The sequence below is a fragment of the Larus michahellis genome, chromosome 2 (genome assembly GCF_964199755.1).
Source record: "Larus michahellis chromosome 2, bLarMic1.1, whole genome shotgun sequence".
In the NCBI taxonomy this organism is placed as follows: domain Eukaryota; kingdom Metazoa; phylum Chordata; class Aves; order Charadriiformes; family Laridae; genus Larus; species Larus michahellis.
The window spans coordinates 9,461,130-9,478,703 of record NC_133897.1 but is presented as its reverse complement, the minus strand read 5'-3'; the positions used below and the strand labels follow the sequence as shown (position 1 = coordinate 9,478,703).

General features: G+C 42.7%; 1 protein-coding gene across 4 annotated transcripts in view; it reads right to left on the bottom strand.

Annotated features, from left to right (window-relative positions):
* DPP6 (dipeptidyl peptidase like 6) overlaps positions 1-17,574 on the bottom strand; it is a 570,235-nt gene that overhangs the window by 59,873 nt on the left and 492,788 nt on the right. The gene's annotated exons all lie outside the window — the stretch shown is intronic.

Genomic DNA, 17,574 nt, shown 5'->3' with positions numbered 1-17,574 from the left:
ATTGAATTTTTTACATAACTTTTGCAAAGCAATTTCTAATAAATAGCTAGAGACTGATCCTGTTTACCACTGAATTTTGGGATTACAGATTTTTTGGTGATTCGAATAACGTAGTTGCTATTGAAAAGGTACTCAGAAAGATGCCAATACAAACATGTCAGGGTTCAAGCATGTAAGGAGAAAACAAGATTGTCATCCTAAGAAATTATTTTGAAGGCTGACAGAACCTAATTCTTACTAAACACAAATTCAAAGAACTTCTAATTTCTAATATTTTTTCTTATAATTTACTATCCTTCTTTGAAAAGATGACTTCAGCTTATAGATATCCCGACAAGCTATAAAATTCACTCTTTGTCCAAAGTGTCTCCAGTTACTGACATTGGGAAGACACTAACTTGGCTTTTTAAACCTCCCATTTTGCGAAAGGCAATAATGTAATCCATTTTCATTAGGAGGCTTAATATCATATGAGTCATTCCTATTTAAACCATAGCAGAAGGACTTGCATATGCTGTACAGATTGATGGGCAGGAAGACAGGTCTCATTACTTTAATGTGAGAATAAGAATTAAAGGGGCTGCGGAGTGTTTCCAAGCCTTCATCACTGAAGTCCTTCCATATAAGTACAAGAAGCTCCAACTTCTGCTGTTGTTGCTGGTCATTGCAAAAACAGACAAGGATTTTCAGAGTACAGACCCACTAGGTTTGTACACCACCCTATGATGACCCCTCGATCCAGCCAGAACGTCTCTCGGGTCTGAAGAGTAGAAATATACCAAAGACTGTTTTATGTCTTTTAAAAAAAGTATGGGATGAGTCATCCTTGGAGAGCAGACATACAATGACATTCATCATAGAGCAAATGAACACCTTTGTTAATCCAGACTTGCATATGGCTTGAGACAAAACTCAAGGTAACATTAGAAAGGGTGCAAGGGAAAATCACCCTCAATAGTTATGTCTTCTACAAATAACAAATGAATTAATCAATACTTAATGGAAACACCTAAGGGAGGTTTCAGAAAGGTGCTAGGAAGTTGCAAATACTACATGGGAAAGCACATGTCTGGCGATTTTTCTTTGCTGCATTGTACCACCTGTGGTGTATACATTTAAAAGATGCTGCTTTTGACTTTTATATCAGTTGCTCATTAAGGAGATAATTAAAAGCAGAAAGGAAAAGGAGTAAAAATGGATGGCAGAAGAATCCTTGACATTTTAACATTAATTAGGAATGACTTTATTTAGCAAACATTTTCTCCAGGATCTCAGACTTAATGAAGCAGTTCTGCTGAAGGTCACATGCCAAGAACGGTTTTAGTGCAGGTTTTGTGGTTCTCTCTTAATGAGATTTAACTGTGTGAACCTTTGCCTTGAAACAAAGCCAGGACCTTGCCATCATTAGAGAGATCAGTTAGTTTTAGCAAACTAGAGAACATTCTTATGAGATATAAAATACATTAATACCAGCAAGTTTCAGCTGAAAATAAAATGCAATGTGCAGACAATTTGTTCTTGAGCACTTTGTTCTTTGCACTTGCATCTACCACATGCTCAGAAAATCAGTTGCGTTCAATACTCCTGGGTCTTCCTAAAGTCAGTTCAGAACCCACTTCACATATATAAGAAAGCAGGTTCTCCTTAAAACACCAAAGCCCCCCTCCATGTAGACCTCATGACCTCCTAGCTAAGAGTAGAGAGTGATAACTGATCAAATCTTTTGCTCTCTTCCTCAAAGCTTGCAGCTGCTTGCAGTTGCTGGCCATGTGATGTAGGGATGCTGTGAGTGAGCTGCAGAGATTCCTCACAGTCAGTTGCTAGTGGCTTCGCGCTGCTTCTTTCTCCACAGCTTTGCTTGCCAGCCATCACACTGGGGGTGTGAACACCCTAAAAACAGTGAGAATGAAGTGTGCAGTTACCCGAACAAGGACTGGGACACCGTCTGTTCTGACATGGTGACTGGGTTCAAGCACAACGTCTGAGGCAAGTCAATGCTTATTCCACATACTACCTTCAATTTTGAACTGCTCAGCAGCTGGATGACTTGCTTATAAGTAGTGAATCTTTGGTGGGCATACATACTAGCTAGTTGGTAATCCAGTGAAATGTTTACACGCAAAGAGTGTTACAGTATGTGTATTTTAATCCCTCTTCTAGCTGAATAAGACTCAATTGAATGATCATTTGAAAGCTGTGTGAAACAGAGAGTGCTCTAAGTTAACAGATCCTCAGGAGGAGCATTTGAAGTTCCAGGTCAGAGTATGTCCAGTGGCAATTGGGTAAATATCCATTTTAATGACTTTGATATCACTGGATGAGAAAAGAAACTGGAGACAGTAACAGAGGTCTGATGGAAGGAATCTTCCCTGAGCTGAATTAAAGGTTGCTGCATTCAGCACAATACGTAGGTCGTAGTCTTTGGTATCAAGACTTGAGTAGCATCCAGAGTGAATCGTGCTGCTCTCAGCAGGAGTGTCATCTCTTCAGAAGAACGTGTTTCCTGATAGATGCTTTCCTGCTCACTGTCGGGAAGGAAAAAGAAGTCCCTTCCTGTGGTTCTCAGCTGCCAAGTAACAAGGTGTGATGGATCTGGATTTGGATGTAGCATTTGGCCATGATACTATAAGGACAATCCCTGGATGGACTGCAGAGTGGATCAGAGATTGGATGCACTTTTCTAGTAGCTGTGTTCTCCAAAACTAGCCCAGCACGTGTATAAAAGGAAAGGAGGTGTCTGCCTGTTTCAAACTTTGAGTTAATGCCAGCAGTACTTGCAAGAGCAACGAAATGGAGACTTATATCTTACTTTAGTTAACAAAATCCTCAAGAATCATAGAAAATAGTACTGGAAGTGACTTCAAAAAATGATCTATCCCCTTCTGCCATGGACAGTATCTACTCCAATACTGTAAGAACCTCCACAAGCAGATTTTGCTATACCTTTTGATACTTGTATAGGACCTTTAGCAAAGGTTTGGCCATAGAAATCAAACACTTAAGTTTCATGTCCACCTGTCTAAGGACATAACAATCCCACTGAAGTCAGTCCAGATCTCTGCCTTTCCTTATAGACTTGGTGCTGGGAAAAGCATCAGGGATTTATCTTTTGCAGCCCAGTGGCAACCAGCAGACTCTGGATAAAACCTGTTGTATGAACCACATTTGGAAATCCACAGATGGTTTTAATGTGAGATATAATCTGACACTGTGGTATTTCTACAGACATTTCCATGATAACTCCACTTCCCAGGCTTGCACAGAGTCCTAGACTGGTAGAGCTCCTCTTTGTTAATAAGCATTTGTAAATGCCATGGCCACGGGGTTTTCTTCATGCATTTCTAAAAATCTAACTAGTTCCGCAGCCTTTGACCATCCTGAGTCATATTTGTCTATTATGCCTTTCTGTTGAAGGTGGCAAAGTTCTGGCTTGCTGTTAGCGAAAGGATGAAGCCTTCACCAATGACTGATTGGGAAATCCATTGGTAGCTTAGAGGTTTCTTTCAATTCTTGAAGTCACGACAAATAACTTGTAATTTTCAAGTGTGAGTTAACAAAAATAGAGACTTGCACAAGAAGACAAGGATGTTTGGACAGACCAGTCCTCTGACAGGTACCATTGCAACCTGTTTCTATCACTTCCAAAAGAAAAAAAAAATGAATGAATATGATGTCAGGAGAAAAAAATATGAAAAAGGAATAAAGAAAAAAATTTCAAATGAATTTTTTTTTTTCTGCCATCACAGTGAACAGAGGTGTATAGCTGTATTAGCTGTATAATTTACCCACCCAGCCTACACAAATTACAAGCATCAATACCCCAGTTCCCACGTACAATGAAAACAGCTGGAGACACCACCCTGATCAGCCACTTTGCTTTGGCCACCCACACGCTTCTGCTCTGTGCAAGGCGGGAGCCCATCACTCCACAGCCATCCTCGGGATGTGCCCGTGCCCATGTGTCCACGTTGCCACCCCTCGTAGGGAGCACAGTGCTAACCCACACAGCCCCACTGGCAGTGGCACATAAAGCCCTTCTACAGGAGCAAGCAAGTTGGGGCAAGACTGGTCCAAAGAGCTTTTCAGTCTTTAACTGCTAATGTCTTCTAACAAGAACGCCCAGGGAAAAAATTACAATGAATGCAAAGAAACTCATCTCTTCCAAGAAAAAAGTAACGCACTTATAGATCTGTACCGCAGATAAAGAGATCTTCTGGAGATCTGAATGGTGTGTCCACCCTTGTGAAGCCCCTCATGTTATACAGATGAGCTGCAGTTAACAACTGCAGTGTCATTCACTTCAAAAAAATAACTTCCATTTATAACAGCTGAGGAGGTGTCCTTGGAGCATGAGCAGAAAGGGTTTTTTAACTGCATGTAGAAAAGTAGAGGCGTTCTGCATCTCAAAAGGTCAAAATAAGGGTGCAATGGGTAGAGGCACTTAGGAGGTTTTACCTATTAAATAAATTTGTTTTAAACAATTAAAATTCTCTTCTTGTTCCAGACATTGCATTTTCTTCTTCAGTAGGAAATCAAAACAATATTATTAATGTTGTGTCCGCAGAATACAAAGATGGAAAATAGAGTTTCATTCTCCTCTGAGCAGAGCACACAGACCACACAAACATATCTAGTTTTCTGTCAACAGACCTATTAATTTCAGAATATTTTAATTTTTACACAAAGAATCATGCCAGATTTTGTCTGACAGAAGGAACTTCCCCTTCTATGTCATTTATTGCTGATGTGGTAAAGTGTAGCCATTCCAGGAAGCATAATCAATGGTTTTGTTTGTGTGATGTATAGCAGATGATACTCAGATCATTAAGTATTTGGTATATGAAGTATATGAAGACATTTTGCTGCTTTATTAAAACTGTTAATAAAAAGGAATTTTAAACAAAATGAAATTAAAGCCTAACATAAAGGCCATGGTTTACATTAGGAAAGAAAGCTCAAAAGAATTTGTCAGTAGGAAGCATCAAAAGAACATAAGAGAATGAGAGATCAGAGAACAGAAAGGGGGTCTAGGAAAGGAGAAAACAAAGACTTCTGAGATAGCGAAACCCCAAGGGTTCTCATAGAAACATCAAATAAATACAAATGCTTATTTGACAGCTGCCATCTGTTTTAAAATCAATTACTAGATCATCTCAAACCACCAACCACACGTCCAAATCGATTACTATTGTATAGCTTGAAAGCAAGTATTTTTATGCAGTTAGGGAAAACACATCGTTCATATCGGCCTTCACTGACGTGTGTTTCAGGCATGGCTTTAGAAGACCACCCTGCCACCTTTCATACGTACACAAGAAAATTTTTGTCTTCGTTGCTGTACTGTGGATCTACACTGACTTCCATTAAGTCATTGTAATAGGTCTAAAATGGGTGTAAAAGTAGTCAAGTGTATGCAAATAGTATAAAACTGTTTTATATTACTATATCCAATCTACATTTTCCTGTGTTGACATTATTTTATGCTGATGTCAGCAATAGCCCTGCAGCACTATTGATTTCAGTGCAATTAATCCTCTTTCACAGTTGTCTAATTGAGTCAGGTGGAAAAAAAGTCATTTTGCAGGGCCACTAAACAATTCACCAATCTTTTGTAGAATAAAAAAATATAATTTTTTTCCTGGCTGAGCCCAAACTCCAGGCTCAGCCCGATCCCACAGTCCCTGTATGCAGACAACAACCATTCTCAAGGTGTTTGTGCCGTCGTCCAAGAGTTTCTTAACTCTTGTCCACCCCATGACCCTTTATTTCTAGTGGAAACACGCAGCCTCCTCTGCCACTGGCAGGCAACAAGCTTACGAAGAGTAAAATATTACTTGCTTTCAGGGCATTTTTGAGGACATGCTTTAGAGAACGTGCTTTAAAGAGCAAATCCTTGATCTAAAAAGCTCACCACCTGATGGCAGCAGCATTATGGAACTGAACAGACGCAGGCAGGGAGCTCCCATGGGTTCAGCAGCCACAAGAAGGTGGTAGCCCCTCGTCTTGGGGAAAGGAACCCAGCCAGGAGATCTGCACCTCGTCAAGAACAGGGAAGGTGTGGGTTGCAAGCATCATTAATTTCCCCTTAGTCATGGGATTTAATTGCTTGAACACATGTTGTTTTTCTGCCCGCGCAGCCTTGTAGCCCCTTGCTCCTGCAGAACATTGTGTTGAGACAGCAGGGAAGGGTTTGGCCAGTGCTTTCTGCCTCCCTGTGCCCAGATGATGAGGGCCTGGAGGGAAGCTCATTTCAATGGGGTGGCTCACGCCGGACACTGAGGACAACCCCATGGTACTCTTCATGTGTTCTGCGCGGTCGACAAGGTCACATCTTACCTACACATCTCTGAAAAGCTGCTGCAAAGAAGCAAACCCCACCAAATCTGAAAGCAAATGGGCTGTGGTCCACCTCTGCGTCTGCAAGCTGAGGGTGGCTCTGTGTAACAACACCAGAAACTGCCATGCTCCATCAGAAGACATATCACCTTTGGATGCTCTCTGATACCCGTCAAGGACCCCTCAAGGAACGATACAGGGAGGAAGAGCAGATCCAGGGTGCGGACATCAGAGGCAGCTCTGCCAGGCAGCCTGGCCAAATCCTGACTGTTCCAACCCAGGCTCCTTATCCAGAGTCCCAGCTACCAGCAGAGCCAGGGTGCGCACCATTGTTCCTCTGAGGCCAATCTTTAGGACGCGTTCTCCCCAGGGAGCAGGACTGAGATCGTGTTAGGATGGCATCAAGCTGCTGACAGACAGGAGAGACTTTGTGAGGCTGCTCATCTCGCTCACATCAAAACTGCTGGTTTAATACTTGGGTTTCTTTCCCTGGTACATCGATTCTTCTAATTTGTTGTGTTTCCAGCAGTAAAAGATCCTGTAGTTATATGAGTCAGGGCATTGGGGTGTTGTTTACAAGGTTATTGACAAGTAGCTGCCAGACGTTCTTTGCTGTTTGAGCGCTTGGGGGCTTCAAAATGCTGGCGGTATTGGCTACCGGCCTGATCCTCTCCTCGGGTACACCTCTGCAGCTCCTGCCAGAGCACACGCAGGAGGTCAGGCTCAGGTAATAACTAAGAAATCACGAATGCTTACAATCTCCCTCATTCATACAAATTGGTTTGTTGACAAAAATACACCAAACAAAATAGGTGCACACAAGTGCATGTTGTCATCTGAGAAGCGCGGGCAGATCCTCGCAAATAAGAGAAGAATTCAGCTATTCAGAAATGGCCAGAGGGGCTGGGGGCTCCTCCAGGGCATCTTCACCTCCTGGCACACTGAGCACCCTCAGCTGTGCAAATCCCACTTGAGGTGCAAAAAGCCATGGAAAAGGTCTGTCCCTTGGATCTCACATGGACCCTGTGCCTCCACCAGCGGCAACGAGCAGCTCCCTGGGATGCCCGGCACCCTCTCCAGAGCATCCACAGCAGGCAGAGTTACCGGGTGCCATAGACAATGCCACACTATCCCGAGGGCACACTAAGTGCTGCAAAATGTAAAGGAAGAGATACACCTCTTTGGACAAACGCAGCAGAACAACACTGAGTTGCCTCCACATCCTCTTTCTGCTCTTTTCAGAAGTTTCCCTTCTCTGTCCTTCCGGCTTTTTCTCCCCTGTGCCCCATCCTTAGCAAGCCTTAGCTGTTTGCTTTCAAAATCATCAATGATTAATGCTCACAATAGCTCCCAACAATTAGCAGGTTTCCTCCTTTCATGGTGTGAGTCAGCCGCAGCCACAGTAAAAACCTCTTGGACCATGCTGGCTAGACCGACATGCAGACATTTCATCAACCCAGGCAAGTTCCGTGATCCGTCAGGGTGCCCAGATGCAATAATGAAAATGGGGACTAAATTATGAAAGTAGAAATATTACTTAGAGATCATATCGCCAGATATTCCTCTTTCTAACGCTCACTCCAAAGAGCAAATGCATCTACAAAACCCGTCCGCAGCAGCACGCTGCTGTATGTCCCTAATGCGTAACAAGAAGGCATTTTTCCATCAGCTGGCATAAACATAAACCCACAGCCTGTTGTCAGCTCTCCATGAAAGCCTGTTAGCTAGAGGCACTAAATCTGTAGAGACTTTTCCTGGCAAAAGTCTTCTGACTAATTTGCGCTGCAGCTCATTGCTGGGGGTAAATGCCCATCGCAAGGTCGTATCGTACCTTTTCAATGGCTTAAGGACCTAAACAAGACAGAATCCATGTTGCCAATTGACTGGATGGAGTAGGGCTTCTTATAGTCAAATCCTTTTTTTTTTTTTCCTTTCTCTTTTTTCCCCCCTGCTGCTTAACAGGTTGCTATGGCTGGAAATACAATTTGCTTATCTGTGCAGCGCAGCGAGACAAATCAAGGCTTTCATTATATGCTGAATATTACTCTATTCAAACCTGCTCAAGTAGCTTCCACTTCACCTTTCCTTTAAATTAAAAGTTGCAGGTTCTTCCCAACTAATCTCTGGGTTTTATGATAGGAGGAAGATGGACAACCAACCTCGACACAGGGGATGCATTTCAATAGCTCCAGATGTATCAAGAAAGTTAGTGATCACAAAACCCTCAGAATTTGACTATCAAAAATTCATTAGACGATTGCAATAGTTCAAGAACACAAGTGCCCAAAAGCAATCTCTTTTAATATTTCATAAAGAAATATGAGAGATAAGAAGACTGAACAGCCTGACATTGCTATTAAAGGACTTGATTCTTCAACCCCATGGACTTCTATCAGCACTTGCGCAAGCTGTCTCTCTTCTGTATTACGTGCGTGATTTATTCACTCTGAGCAGCACCTGCTAGTCGCCTAGCATGAGTGCTAATAAACGGCAGTTCATATTGCAAAATACAGCCCTGCGTTATAAAAAGAGAACTGTAGCACATGGAAGGAATTCAGTTTAGCTCCAAATTTCTTACCCAGTTTAAACTGCTACAGTCATTGAACAGCCATTAAAACTCACTCGGAGTCTATATTGCCCTACTATGGCAATATTCCCAGAGGTTTCAACCTGAACAGTGATTCAGGATCTGGCTAACTGAGAGATTTTGCTCAATAATGACTCAGAGGGTGAATCTGATTTTACAGTACTGAATATCTACTGAGATCAATAGAGTCACCCAGGAATAATAAAAAAGAGCAGGATAAAAACAGAGTCCGAATTAGCTTATAGCAATATCTGAGAAGAACATTCTTATTTTTAATCAAGGGAATGGCATATAATAAGGTTATGCCGCTGTTGGATCAGTGTGGTTTGGCTGTGTTTATCAGAGTGGTGGCACTTGCATGTCCAACAGAAGTTCTGCTCTTCCTCGGTGCAAGTCTCGAAGGCCCTCCAGTATTGACTCAGGTAAGCACACAGAAAAGACAAACACACCTGGAGGATAATGTGACCCACTGAAATCTCTTTTTTCTCTACCATTAGGAAATCCTTTTCTTTTTTTTTTTTCCTTCAATATTTTTGCGCTGTGGACTACTGCGTAGTAATTCTAAATCTACTGACAAAAGCTTGCATAGTCACTTTCCTTGGATCATTGGGAATTGCCCCACCTCTCTCGGGCTAAACCCCACTAATGCCTAGAAGCCAGTTATACAGACGCTTTCGGTATGGGTGATGTCTCCAGCTGCGCTCCGACAAGAGGGAAAGCACCTAGGGCAAGGGCACCGAGTCTGCGAAACTCCCATTGACATCCACAGCCCAGAAACTCACAGAAGTGAGAGGGACAGTCAACGAAACCCAACGTTTTCCATCTGTGGAACACCCAATAGGGAAACGTTGGCAAAGCATAAATCAGGTTGCATCGAAGAACATTTCTGCAACAACCACTTAAAAGCCCTTTATGTTAAGGCAATAAGCAGATGCCCAGATACGGACAGACAAAGTAGGGAAACACCTTCTCTTCTAGTGAGGTGGAAAGGAAGGTGCTGTGGGTGTTTCCCTCCACATACGCAGAGCACGAAGGGTACAAAGGCCTTCAAGGGCCCTAAAGGGGAACAGCGGGGTGAGGAAGGTGGCATCACCCACCTCCTGTTCCCGGGAGGGAGCTGCTGGGGTTGGTCAGGCGCGGAGTACTCAGCGCCTCACCCAGCAAAGGCCTGGTCTGTGACACGTTTCTCACCGCAGGCACTACCCCCCCACATGTCTATAGTCACTAACATTTTTATTTCTGAATTTATGACCATTTTAATTTCCTTGGAGAGTCTGAAGCTTGTGTCTCTAACGACCGCTGGTTTTACTTTAAAGCTACAACAATTAGAGTCTTCTAATGAGAGTTTTAATTGGATAGTGAATTAAATACCAGATGAGGTTAAGTAGAATAGAATCAAAGAATCACAGAATCGCCTAGGTTGGAAGGGACCTTTCAGATCACCGAGTCCAACCGTCAACCCAACACTGACAAAACCCATCACTATTCTTACTGGCAATGGAATTTGAGAGATTTAATTTTTTTATTTTTTTTGTCACACTGATTTGTGTTTTCTATTCCCTGTTGTATCTTGTTTCTCGCAGTGGTACACCTATTCCATTATTTTCAACTTTTTAATTTCAGCTGACAAAAACCCCATGCATAAACCAGCACATAAAAATTTCTGAAAAAAAATTACCAAAATGCATAGAGAAATATACATATAAACACACACACAGAGCCACGCGGTAAGAGCAAAAAGAAATTGTCTGCATAATTGGATCTAAAATTGGTAGGAAAAAACCTTATTAAAAATGAATACCATAGAAAGGCAATTAAGAATTTTAAGGGAAAAAAACCCTGATTAATTAACTGCAAATTATAAGTATTACTTTGAATTGCGTTGTACAGAACAGTATCAAATTACTAATTATCCTTGCCCGCTTTGTTCAAAGATCATGAATGTGCATTTTAATTTACACTGGAGTAAGCTAAATACACTGAGAAGCAGCATGTAGAATTTTGCAGAAATCACCGGGGATGAGAGGGAACTCCCCCATTACCATATAAATGACATGCACAGAGTCATAAATGACATGCACTAGATCCAGCTCATATTGTTCCTTAGGATGTAGCAGGCAAATACCGGAAATTATAATAAAGCTTATAACCTAACAGATAATAAACGTAACCCATACCCCACAAATCCCCATCTACCAAAGATAATTTCGTCTGCTGTTTTTTGCTGATTAAGGGTGGCTTTGGAAAAAAAAAAAAAAAGGCCCTCCCCCCTTTCCCCCTCTTTATCTGTTGCGTTTATTGGCAGGATGGAGATGGCTCCATTTTTATCTACCTAACAGCTCACAATACCTAATGCAGACTAATCTTCATTTCCAAGGCCCTCATCGCCTGCTTTACCCTTAAACGCTTCCTATTCAGTATCGAGGGCGACTCCCACATAAAAAAGGCTCCTTACAGCAGCTCCTTTTTCTGCCAGTATATTTTTACCGTGACATCCACGACGTTCACAGCGCTGCTGTGTAGAGATCGCGGCTGATCGATATCTCACCGTTCCCTGCAGCAGTCTGGGGACTGGGTCTGGTTTTGGGGATATGTGTGTGTAGCGCTAGGCACAGCCGTAGGACACAGGACATACCAAGCTGGAAAGTACTTTCCCACCGCCGGACTATGAAATGTACGTTTTGGAACGCCTTAAAATGTTCAGATGGTAAACATTATCAAATTGCAAAGAAAATACCATCATCCTTCTTGAGTAAGACCAGAACTGCTGAGTTCTCCTTGCCCTTCCATTGCTTACCACTAAAACCAGTCATTTTCTAAGTCCTGTTCTTCCTGGAGCGTTCGGATGTGGGTTACACTCACAGATGCCAATTTTAATATATATTGTCCTTTCTTTTTAAGCCTTCCTTTCTTGCTTTTCATCTTGTCATGGTGACTTTCCCCCTGGAATATACGGCAGCTCTGGGCTGGCTGAATGTCCCTTCCCACCGATGACACGTGGCTGCTCTGGGCTGGCTGAATGTCCCTTCCCATGATGACACGTCCCCAAGGTGGGTTCTCTGTCCTGCTCCTGCGTGTGGAAGCGTCCACCAGAGAGGGAGGCTGTGATTTACTCTTGGGGCTTCTTCAGGGTGATACTCCTCTGTCATTCCCTCCAAACTCTGGAGATTGTGTGCTCCAGTCTGCGCCTATAAATCCCAATTACGTTGCTGGCTCGTTAGATGCGAGGTTTCATCTTCATCAGGCTTAGCAGGATTCCACCAGTATGTGAAGATACTCAAAGCGTGGTTACATCATGATTACACAGATTTTTATTATTTTACAGTGCAAAGAGCACTTCTCTAAGGAGCGCTAACAGGATGTCTGGTTTCTGTTTTGCAGATCTACGTTCATGAACTGAAAAAGGGACCATGATACACTGCTATAAACACCACCACCTGGTTGACTAATTGCCTGTAAATTGTCTCTCTGTGCCTTGTGTACTCAGAGCTGGCTTAGTACAGGGGTTTTTTTTCCAATTCCATAGCTGTTATGAATAATGTATCTAGTGATACACACTAACTAAGGATCCAGTTCTTGCTTTTCAATGTAATATAAAGAAATGTAACAGTGTTATGCTTGTCCATTAAGGACTTCTGTATTTGAAGGAGCCAAATCCACTCCTTTCATACCGGTGAATGCACTACATGATTCATTATTTTCCACTTGAAACCAAAAATAGACATTTACTCAGGAAAACTGTGCAGCCAAGCAACTGTTTTATGCTTTCTTTCCATTTTTCAAGTGGTCAGCAAAGTGCACACTGTTTCCACTAATCTAAACTACCAGCTTAAAATAAGGTAGAGACAGACAGGAGAAGTGACTCTTGATCTTCAGGCACATTTTAGCTGCTGCATTGAAGGCCAAGGGCTAGTTTTTCCTCTAAACTGTGCTTTCAAATGCATTCTTTCTCCTAGAGGAGAAGAACAGGTCAAACACGGGATAGAGCTCATCAGAGACAGTCTCTGAATGACCCGGGAATGTTATTTTGCTGGAACCAAAGCCAAATGCTTTGTGATCTGCTGCTTACTACCAAGCATTCCGCGGACTTGCATTTGTAATTTCTACACCATCCTATCAAATCCCTCGTACAGGAGAACACTTCTGGGACAGGAACAGAAAGGTTGGCCGTTTTAACCCTGATATGCTTAGTCAGGGTCAGCGTTTGGGCTTTGAGCAACATGGCTACATCCATCACGTCGCTGCTTTCCTCTTCTCCCAGGGAAAGGAGCTGTGCCAGGACTGGAGTCTGTGGTGGCCCTTTCGAAGACTCCTTGGGATGGAGGAAAACGTCCCTCTTGGCTTCTCCACTCTCCCTGCAACCTCCCTTCAGGCTGAGGCACCATTCAACAGTGTTGTGCTGTATGATCTGCTCATTAAAGATAATCTTGGGCCTCGGTGATGAGCAGATCATGTACTACAACACTCCGAAATGGCAGCTCACGCTAGAAAAAAAGTTGTTGTTACATCTGCATTTCTGTCTTACTGCTCCCACCTCTCACCTGGCACCGCACGCTCTCTGCTAACGCAGCCAGAACAGCCCTGTTAAAGTTATCTTTTTCTCCTTTTGGGGGTTATTACTCTTTCTTGCATCATTTTTTAAACCTCACGAAAGCGCTGAAACATTTCTGACATGTGCCAGGGTTTCCTGGTTTGCTAGGTCCGCATAGACTTCAAATTCTTCTCGCTAGCGGGGTCAAAATCAGATGCCCAAAATTCAGAGAGAGGCTCTTAAACAAGAGGTGCCCCCTACACAGGCTTGTGGTGTTCTTACTCAAACAACATCATGTTTTAACTGAGTCCAGCATTCCCAAAAATGGCATTTTTCAAAAGAAACTGGAGTTTGTGAGCGGGCAGAAGTGAACTTCGTGTTTGTCTCTTGAGCCTTACCAGCAGAAGGATGCCAACTTCTCCCACTGCTGCTGCGGGTCTGGTGTTTATCAGTGGTACCCATGAGCCAGAGCAGCCGCTTCACTGACAGACCTGGCTAAAATGGGGAAATCCACAGGAAAATTCCCAAACTGCTGCCTGCTCTGTAGTGCTGGACAATAAATGCATCCACTCCCTGAACCTTCTCCTGACCCTCCCATCCCACCAGGTTTTTTTATCCTCAGTAGCTGATGAGACCTCCACCGTTGCTCCAGATGCCAGATATTAGGAAAAAGAGCCAAGAAGCAGGAAAGGTTTCTCACATACCTACATTTGTCTGGCAAATGATTTCTCCAGGGTATCATCGCTCATGATCCAACCTGGGCAAGATGTGCTAAATCACAGGGCCCTTATCGAGGGGCTCCACACATATAGACCTTCGGGCAACACACAGGGTGTTCGGGGGAGAAGGGTAGAGAGAAGGGAGAGAAAAAAACAAGCTGATTTTAAAGCACCGTAATTAATCCTTTCCCTCCCCATGGGCTGCAACTTTGTGCCGTGCCTCCGAGGGGCAGCACAGCCTCAGTTATCCCACCTGAAATCGTCAAACTATGGGGGAGGCAGCTCTCGCCTCCTGTTCTCACCATTTCTAGCCTGCTGGTGATCCTCCAGAATAAGACATAACAGTCTCCAGGTTAGCACGGGTCAGCTCAATAATCAAGTAAAGTTTAATTTTTAAAATGAGCTATTGAATCTTTTAAGTCATCTCTGTGCCTACAGTCTGAGGCAGAGACTGGAAAATCAAAACAAATGCAATAAATACAATGATCTCCAGATAATTCCCATCCAGTAAGATTTATTTCGATGTCTGCTTTCAGACTCTTGCCTTCAATTTTAAAAGCACAATAGCATGAAAACATAATGTTTTGCTTTTAGAAGCTATTTTTCTTCAGTTCTATTTCTCACCAGTTTGCCAAATCTTTAATCTAGCTATCTTGAAAGCCTCCTTTAAAGAATTGCTTTTGATCTAGTCTTACACAGTAGCAACTGATGCCGATTTTTTTTTTTTTTTTGCTGCTATTGTTGTTAAATCAAATACAAGACAATGACTCAACTTTGAGGAAAAGCAAAACTAACGTGGGAGGCAAATGCTTGTGAGTCATATGTGTAAAAAGGGAAGGACTGAAGTGATTTGCTCCTATTTTCTGGGATTTGCAAGTCAGGTGAGAGCCTGTCAGCCCCTCCACAGGGGCCAAACAGCTTTAACAGCAGGCGTTTGCCTTCTGCTCGGAGGGTGCCCCATGGGTTGGCCGGGCTCCTACTCCTGTTGAAATCACTTGGGACCTTGGGACCAGCCCTGACGATCCCAGGAACATGCTGAGAACAGCCAGATCTGGGTTTTCGTGCAATCCTCTGCATTCTATTTGGCGTCTAGTGGCCGAGGTGAGACTCTCCCCGCAGTTTTGCGTCCTAATTTCTCTCATCTCATCTAAAACCAGGTCAATAATTGTGCCTCAGTTCGCCTGTTTCTAAAAAAAAATGGCAATAATTCCCGTTCTACCAGGACATTATGTGAAGTTTTATTAATTGATGGTTGCAGAAGGCATTAAGATCAAGACAGAATAATTGCCTCAGTGAAGGTCATGATTAGCCATGTACCAAGAGATACAGCTGAGCGTCATCTGTGATGCTCATTTAATCTCATTCCTGTATTTCAGCTACAAGCGTGAGGGTGCTAAGGAGGAGAGCTGTTCTTACGAAGGTGACCGCCGTTATTTAGCACGATTTAAGCACTTTGTTGCACTGACACCCGAACAACCCCGTGCAAGTGGGGTTACACACATTAGAGACAAGAGAAAGGTTCATGCTACGCTGAGGTACAAGAAACGGACCTTGCAGTGGAGCAGGACAGAGCTCTCCCAAGCGAAGCCATCGGCAATCCCTGCCCTGGGAGGGTTGTGCTGGAGAGGCTCGCCAAGCTCTCCTTGGCTGCGGGTCAGCTCAGGGGCCAGCGTTAATCTGATCAAAAAGGGGATTGTGAAAAGCTCATCCGACTCAGGCTGTGAAATCATGCTCCGGAATCCTAATAATTTCTACAGCAACCGGTTGTCATGTCACGAAGAATTACGATCTAAAGTTGGGGGGCGGGGGGGGAAAGAACAAGCTGACACACTTTTGTGAATCCCAAATCCTGCTTTAGGCAGAACTGGAAGACTTCCCATTGGAAAAATAATTATGTTTCTATATGGTGTGCTCTAAAAGGTTCTTTGTGAAACACTAAGGCTTCTATTTCTATATGTGATGGAACTGGGAAGTATCCCAGGATTTTCAGAAGAATTTAAGAAAAATCAAAATTCATGCAGAAACTTTGGAGACGACTTCAAGAAGACAAGCAACAGAATGATGGATTTTTGTACTCATAAAAGCCTATAAATGACCTCATTTTAAAAAGAGATTTTTTTTTTATTCTTTTCTGCACTCGGATCACTTTTTTTTTCCACTGAATATTTTATGTAACTGAGTTTTGAATTAAAATTCAAGCCAAAAAAAGCCCCCACAAACACAGCACCAAAGAACCAGCCATACACGTTAATCAAAAGCAAAAAGGGATTTCATCTCACATGGCTTCTTTTTAATCAGGATGCTATTGGCATACTATATTTTTCCAGATTTCTGACTGTTTGCAGCACTCCTATTCTGTGTGAATCTTGACAGTGAAGCCGCCTGCTCCAGGCTCTCCGTAGCCTTACCACATGGTGGCAACGGAACTTCCACCTTCCCGCTAAGGAGGTGAGTCGCCTCTGATTCCCTCCTTCGTTACTTCTTACTCACTCTAATATATTTGTAGGTGGCAATTACGGTCTTCTGAGTTTCTGCTTTCCATTTCCTCTATAAATTTAATAGAGTATTGTTGGGTTCCAAATTTGTCAAATAAACTCTGCAACATTTCCAAGGACATTAAACCCTGTTATAAAAGAGTTTTTTTCTTTCAGCTAATGCAATATTGCCTGTTTCTCTGATCTCTAATCAAGTTTTGAGGACCACTCCGGAATGATTCCTTTTTGCCGACACGCATTCATATGCCCTTCTGTATTAACTCCTTCCCTCCAAGATAGTGCCTCTCTCCTTTAGTTTATGTTGCTTTTGCTGTCTCACTGAAATGGGGAAAGAAAGAAAAAGTTGCAACGGATTTGAAACCAGCTTAAAAATAATACACGAAAAACAAAAAGAAAGATTAGGAATAGGTACATAACAACAACAACAAAATAAACCAGTAAAAGATTCAGCCTGGAAAAGTACTACAGACGCATAGAAAAGGGGATCCATGAGAGATCAGGCCTTTGTAAACCACACTAAGGAGTAAATCCGTAGTCTTCATTTTAAATGACAGTGCTACCGAGGCAATGAAAAAAACCAATCTATCTGCTACTGCTTCATTTTAGAATCAGTTTGTAGATATAGTCTAGATCTAAAGTACAACGTCAACCTTTTTTTCCACATTTTTGAAGAAGTGTTGATACTTCTTAGACTGGAATAGAACTATGACCAGGTCTCAGCAGAAAGGTATCGTCCTCTGGTTCCCAGCCCAGGCGCCACAGATTTAAGGCTTCATTGGTTATATTCAAGCATACAGTACTACATAAGTCAGTGGAAACAATCAAAAGAGAAACAAAATCTTAAAGCAAAACTCAGAGAAGTTTAAAGAACACGTACGTTTATCAGAGGTATCAACTTCTGCTTAA